Source organism: Triticum dicoccoides, chromosome 3A (assembly GCF_002162155.2).
Source record: "Triticum dicoccoides isolate Atlit2015 ecotype Zavitan chromosome 3A, WEW_v2.0, whole genome shotgun sequence".
NCBI lineage: Eukaryota > Viridiplantae > Streptophyta > Magnoliopsida > Poales > Poaceae > Triticum > Triticum dicoccoides.
Genome location: NC_041384.1, coordinates 241,983,808 through 241,990,159, shown reverse-complemented (window position 1 = coordinate 241,990,159; position 6,352 = coordinate 241,983,808).

The window sequence follows — 6,352 nt, the reverse complement described above, 5'->3', positions numbered from 1 at the left end:
CCCCGCAACGCTCATTGTTCATCCAATCGATCGACTTCAGTTAGCAGCAGTAGCGCAGGAATCGCTCGATTGGGTCCAGTTAACAGCCATCGATCGATCGCTCGGGTTCAGTAATGCGTAGCCTGCAGTGCAATCGCTCGGGTTCAGTTAGAGCCCAACGCCTAGCACACACGCGCGCACGTGTATGAGAGAAACGCGCATCGCTCGGCCCCCGACCTCCCACCGTAACCGGGAACTCCCCGAAATTTTCCTCCCCCTCGCTTCTACCACGGTTTTTTCCATCATGGACGGCCCAAAGAATGTCATGCAGCTGCGTCTCCGGCCCGCCCAGGACGAAAAGCCCATTTTCTGTCATGATTTTTTGTCATAGAAGTAGGAGCCCACCACATCTACGATGATACCGGGTTTTGTCACAATTATCGTCATAGAAGTGTCATATGTATGACAGAAAAAAAAATTGTTCGGCCCAAAATGTCACGGATGTGTCTTTTTTTTGTAGTGTAATGCCCTTAAGATCATCAAGAGTATACCCAATAGAAGCACGGTGCTTCTTCATAGTTTTCAATAATCTCTCCTCCTCATGCTCTAAAAGGTTAGCACTAATAATAACAGGATATATCTTTTTATCATCAAGATAAGAATATTTAAGAGTATCAGGTAACGGTTTAATCTCAAACACGGGATCACCCTTGGGTGGAGGAGGATCCCCTAGGATTTCAACAGGCAAATTGTGTTTCAGAATAGGTTCTTGTTTAAAGAATACTTCATCTATTTCCCTTCTTTCATTCATAAACATGTCATTTTCATGGTCTAGCAAATATTGTTCTAAAGGATCACTAGGAGGTACGACAATAGAAGCAAGACCAATAATTTCATCCTTACTAGGTAATTCTTCTTCACGGTGTTGTCTACTAAATTGGGAGAAATTAAATTCATGAGTCATATCATCTAAACCGATTGTAACAACATCCCTTTTGCAATCTATGGTAGCATTAACAGTGTTTAAGAAGGGTCTACCAAATATAATGGGACAAAAGCTATCTTGTGGGGAACCAGAACAAGAAAATCAGCAGGATGTTTAGTTTTCCCACAGAAGACTTCACATCTCTAACAATTCCCATTGGTGAAATAGTATCTCTATTGGCAAGTTTAATTGTGACATCAATATTTTCTATCTCAGCAGGTGCAATATCATGCATAATTTCTTGTATAGGCTAATAGGTATTGCACTAGCACTGGCACCCATATCACATAAGCCATGATAATAATGATCTCCTATTTTAACAAAAATAACAGGCATGCCTACCACAAGTCTAGGTTTATCTTTAGCACAAGGTTTAGCAATTCTAGCAGTTTTATCACAGAAATAAATAACATGCCCATCAATATTATCAGACAAGAGATCTTTAACAATAGCAATATCAGGTTCAACATTAATTTGCTCATGAGGTGTATAAGTTTTAATATTGCTTTTATGAACCACAGTTGAAGCTTTAGCATGATCCCTTATCCTAACAGGAAAAGGTGGTTTCTCAACATAAGACGTAGGAACAATAGGATCATTATAAGTGACAATCTTTTCTTCAACTTTAATAGGTGCAGCTACTTTTACTTCTATGGGAGGATGATATTTAAACCATTTCTCCTTGGGGAGATCAACATAAGTAGCAAAAGATTCACAGAAAGAAGCTACTATCTCAGAGTCAAGCCCATATTTAGTGCTAAATTTACGGAAAACATGGGTATCCATAAAAGATTTAACACAATCAAAACTAGGTGTCATACCTGAGTCCTTACCTTTGTCGAGGTCCAAAATCTTCAGAGTTGCATTTAATTCTTTCCAATAAATCCCATTTGAATTCAATAGTCTTCATCATAAAAGAGCCAGCACAAGAAGTATCAAGCATGGTGCGATTTCTATCAGAAAGCCGAGCATAAAATTTTTGAATAATCATTTCTCTTGAGAGCTCATGATTGGGGCATGAATATAACATTGATTTAAGCCTCCCCCAAGCTTGAGCGATGCTTTCTCCTTCGCGAGGCCAAAAATTATATATATAATTGCGATCACGATGAACAAGATGCATAGGATAAAACTTCTGATGAAATTCCAATTTCAATCGTTTGTAATTCTAAGACCCCATATCATCACATAGCCTATACCATGTCGATGCATCTCCCTTCAAAGATAAAGGGAAGACCTTCTTCTTAACAACATCTCTGGGTACACCTGCAAGCTTAAATAATCCACAAACTTCATCCACATATATTAGATGCTCATCAGGATGTTTTGTTCCATCTCCTAAAAAGGGATTAGCTAGCAGTTTTTTTATCATACTTGAAGGAATTTCAAAGCAAACATTTTCATTTTCAGTAGGTTGAGGAGCAACTCTTTGCTCTATTGGTCGGGGTGAAGATACCCCGAACAAGCCCCTCAGAGGATTACTTTCCATACTAACAAGTGACAGTAAATTTCAGCACACTATATAAATTTTTCCTTCCAAATTCCACCTACCAAAGGCGCTTCACTCCCCGGAAACGGCGCCAGAAAAGAGTCGTGATGACCCACAAGTATAGGGGATCTATCGTAGTCCTTTCGATAAGTAAGAGTGTCAAATCCAACGAGGAGCAGAAGGAAATGATAAGCGGTTTCCAGCAAGGTATTCTCTGCAAGTACTGAAATAAGTGGTAACAGATAGTTTTGTGATAGGATAATTTGTAACTAGCAACAAGTAACAAAAGTAAACAAAGTGCAGAAAGGTGGCCCAATACTTTTTGTAGCAAAGGACAAGCCTGGACAAACTCTTATATAGAGAAAAGCGCTCCCGAGGACACATGGGAATATCATCAACCTAGTTTTCATCACGCTCATATGATTCGCGTTCGGTACTTTGACAATTTGGTATGTGGGTGGACTGGTGCTTGGGTACTATCCTTACTTGGACAAGCATCCCAATTATGATTAACCTCTATTGCAAGCATCCGCAACTACAACAAAAGTATTAAGGTAAACCTAACCATAGCATGAAACATATGGATCCAAATCAGCCCTTACGAAGCAATGCATAAACTAGGGTTTAAGCTTCTGTCACTCTAGCAACCCATCATCTACTTATTACTTCCCAATGCCTTCCTCTAGGACCAAATGATGGTGAAGTGTCATGTAGTCGACATTCACATAACACCACTAGAGGAGAGACAACATACATCTCATCAAAATATCGAACGAATACCAAATTCACATGACTACTAATAGCAAGACTTCTCCCATGTCCTCAAGAACAAACGTAACAACTCACAAAGCATAAAAATGTTCATAATCAGAGGGGTATTAATATGCATATAGGATCTGAACATATGATCTTCCACCAAATAAACCAACTAGCATCAACTACAAGGAGTAATTAACACTACTAGCAACCTACTAGCACCAATCCCGGACTTGAGACAAGAATTGGATACAAGAGATGAACAAGGGTTTTGAGAGGAGATGGTGCTGATGAAGATGTTGATGGAGATTGCCCTCTCCCGATGAAAGGAGCGTTGGTGATGACGATGGCGATGATTTCCCCCTCCGGGAGGGAAGTTTCCCCAGCAGAACAGCTCTACCGGAGCCCTAGATTGGTTCCGCCAAGGTTCCGCCTCGTGGCGGCGGAGTTTCGTCCGAGAAGATGGCTTCCTATTTTTTCCCATCGAAAGACTTCATATAGCAGAAGATGGCCACCGGAGGGCCACCAGGGGGCCCACGAGGTAGGGGGCGTGCCCCCACCCTCGTGGGCAGGGTGCGGCCCCCTGGTGAATCCCTTCCGCTGAGTATTTTTTATATATTCTGAAAATGTCTTCCGTGAAGTTTTAGGACTTTTGGAGCTGTGCAGAATATGTCTCTAATATTTGCTCCTTTTCCAGCCCAGAATCCCAGCTGACGGCATTCTCCCTCTTCATGTAAAACTTTTAAAATAAGAGAGAATAGGCACAAGTATTGTGACATAATGTGTAATAACATCCCATAATGCAATAAATATCGATATAAAAGCATGATGCAAAATGGACGTATCAAGTTGACAAACATAGTTTTGGTCATTGTTGCAATTAATAGGAAGTAATAAAGAAAGAGAGGTTTTTACATATAAATATACTATCTTGGACATCTTTTATGATTGTGAGCACTCATTAAAATATGACATGTCAAAAAGTTGACGTTGGACAAGGAAAACAATGTAATGGGTTATGCTTTCTTACATGCGAAATAAATTATATTGTCATGGATCATCCAACATGTTGAGCTTGCCTTTCCCCCTCATGCTAGCCAAATTCTTTGCACCAAGTAGAGATACTACTTGTGCTTCCAAATATCCTTAAACCCAGTTTTGCCATGAGAGTCCACCATATCTACCTATGGATTGAGTAAGATCCTTCAAGTAAGTTGTCATTGTTGCAAGCAATAAAAATTGCTCTCTAAATATGTATGATTTACTAGTGTGGAGAAAATAAGCTTTATACGATCTTGTGATGTGGAATCAATAAAAGCGACAGACTACATAATAAAGGTCCATATCACAAGTGGCAATATAAAGTGACGTTCTTTTGCATTAAGATTTCGTGCATCCAACTATAAAAACACATGACAACCTCTGCTTCCCTCTGCGAAGGGCCTATCTTTTATTTTTCTCCTATACTTCATACAAGAATCATGGTGATCTTCACCTTTCCTTTTTACATTTTATCCTTTGGCAAGCACTGTGTGTTGGAAAGATCCTGATATATATAGCTAATTGGATGTGGGTTTTCATAAACTATTATTGTTGACATTACCCTTGAGGTAAAAGTTTGGGAGGCAGAACTATAAGCCCCTATCTTTCTCTGTGTCCAATTAAAACTTCATACCCATAAGTATTGGGTGAGTGTTAGCAATTGTGAAAGACTAAAGGACAGTTGAGTATGTGGAGTTGCAGAAAAGCTCTTATGTTGACTCTTTTCGATGTTATGATAAATTGCAATTGCTTCAATGACTGAGATTATAGTTTGTTAAGTTTTCAATGAAGTTTCTGATTCATACTTGAAATCGTGAACGAATTGTTCTAAGAATGATCATGATGCCCTCATGTGTGTATTTTACTTTATTGACACCTCTATGTCTAAACATGTGGACATATTTTTCATTATCGGCTTCCGCTTGAGGACAAGCGAGGTCTAAGCTTGGGGGAGTTGATACGTCCATTTTGCATCATGCTTTTATATCGATATTTATTGCATCATGGGATATTATTACACATTATGTCACAATACCTATGCCTATTCTCTCTTATTTTACAAGGTTTACATGAAGAGGGAAATGCCGGCAGCTGGAATTCTGGGCTGGAAAAGGAGCAAATATTAGAGACCTATTCTGCAGTAACGCCCATGATGCGACTATATCTCCCACGTCTCGAGGCACGACTTAGAGGTATAACCGCATGGTGGTTTTGTTGCAAGAGGGGTAATCTTCACACAATCCCATGTACTAAATAAGAGAGGGATAAAGAGTTGGCTTACAATCGCCACTTCACACAAATAACAAGTTAAACATACATCATCCAGAGTACAATCAAGGTCAGACTACGGAACCAAAATAAAAGAAGACAACCCGAAATGCTAGGTCCCCGACCGTCCCAACTGGGCACCACTACTGATCATCAGGAAACGAAACATAGTAACGACCAAGGTCCTCGTCGAACTCCCACTTGAGCTCAGTTGCGTCACCTGCACTGGTATTAGCGGCACCTGCAACTATTTGGAAGTATCTATGAGTCACGAGGTGTGACGCCCGGGTAATCAAGCTACAGTAACCCTCTGGTAATGATGCCACGTCACCTCAATTATTGTTGATAATCTCGCGTTAGTTCAGAACCGATCCAAATTCAAATTTGAATTAAAGTCAAAACAATTAAAGTTTTCAAAAGTCAAAACTAAATTGTTCCTAATGTGTCAAATAATCCATAATAAATGTTGGTGAAGAAATTATCTTTAATAAAATATTTAAATGCACTAAGTTAATTAAAACAGTGATAAGACAATTATCTAAAATGCTTTTAGAATAAAAAGAAAATGTGAAATACCTTATTTAGAGTGCCAAAATATTTGGGGCCGTGACCTATTTAATAGCACTAAATTAGTTGTTGTTTCTAAATTTTATGAAACTAAAAAAGGGAAAATAGAAAAGAAATAGAATTAAAAAATACAACAAAAAAAGAAAGAAAGAAGGCCAACCCCCGGCCACACTGGGCCTTGGCCCAGATGGCGGCCCAGCCGCCGACAGGCCGCCCCCCTCCCCCCACGACTTAACCCCCCTCGGTCCACTGACCGAAACCCTAAC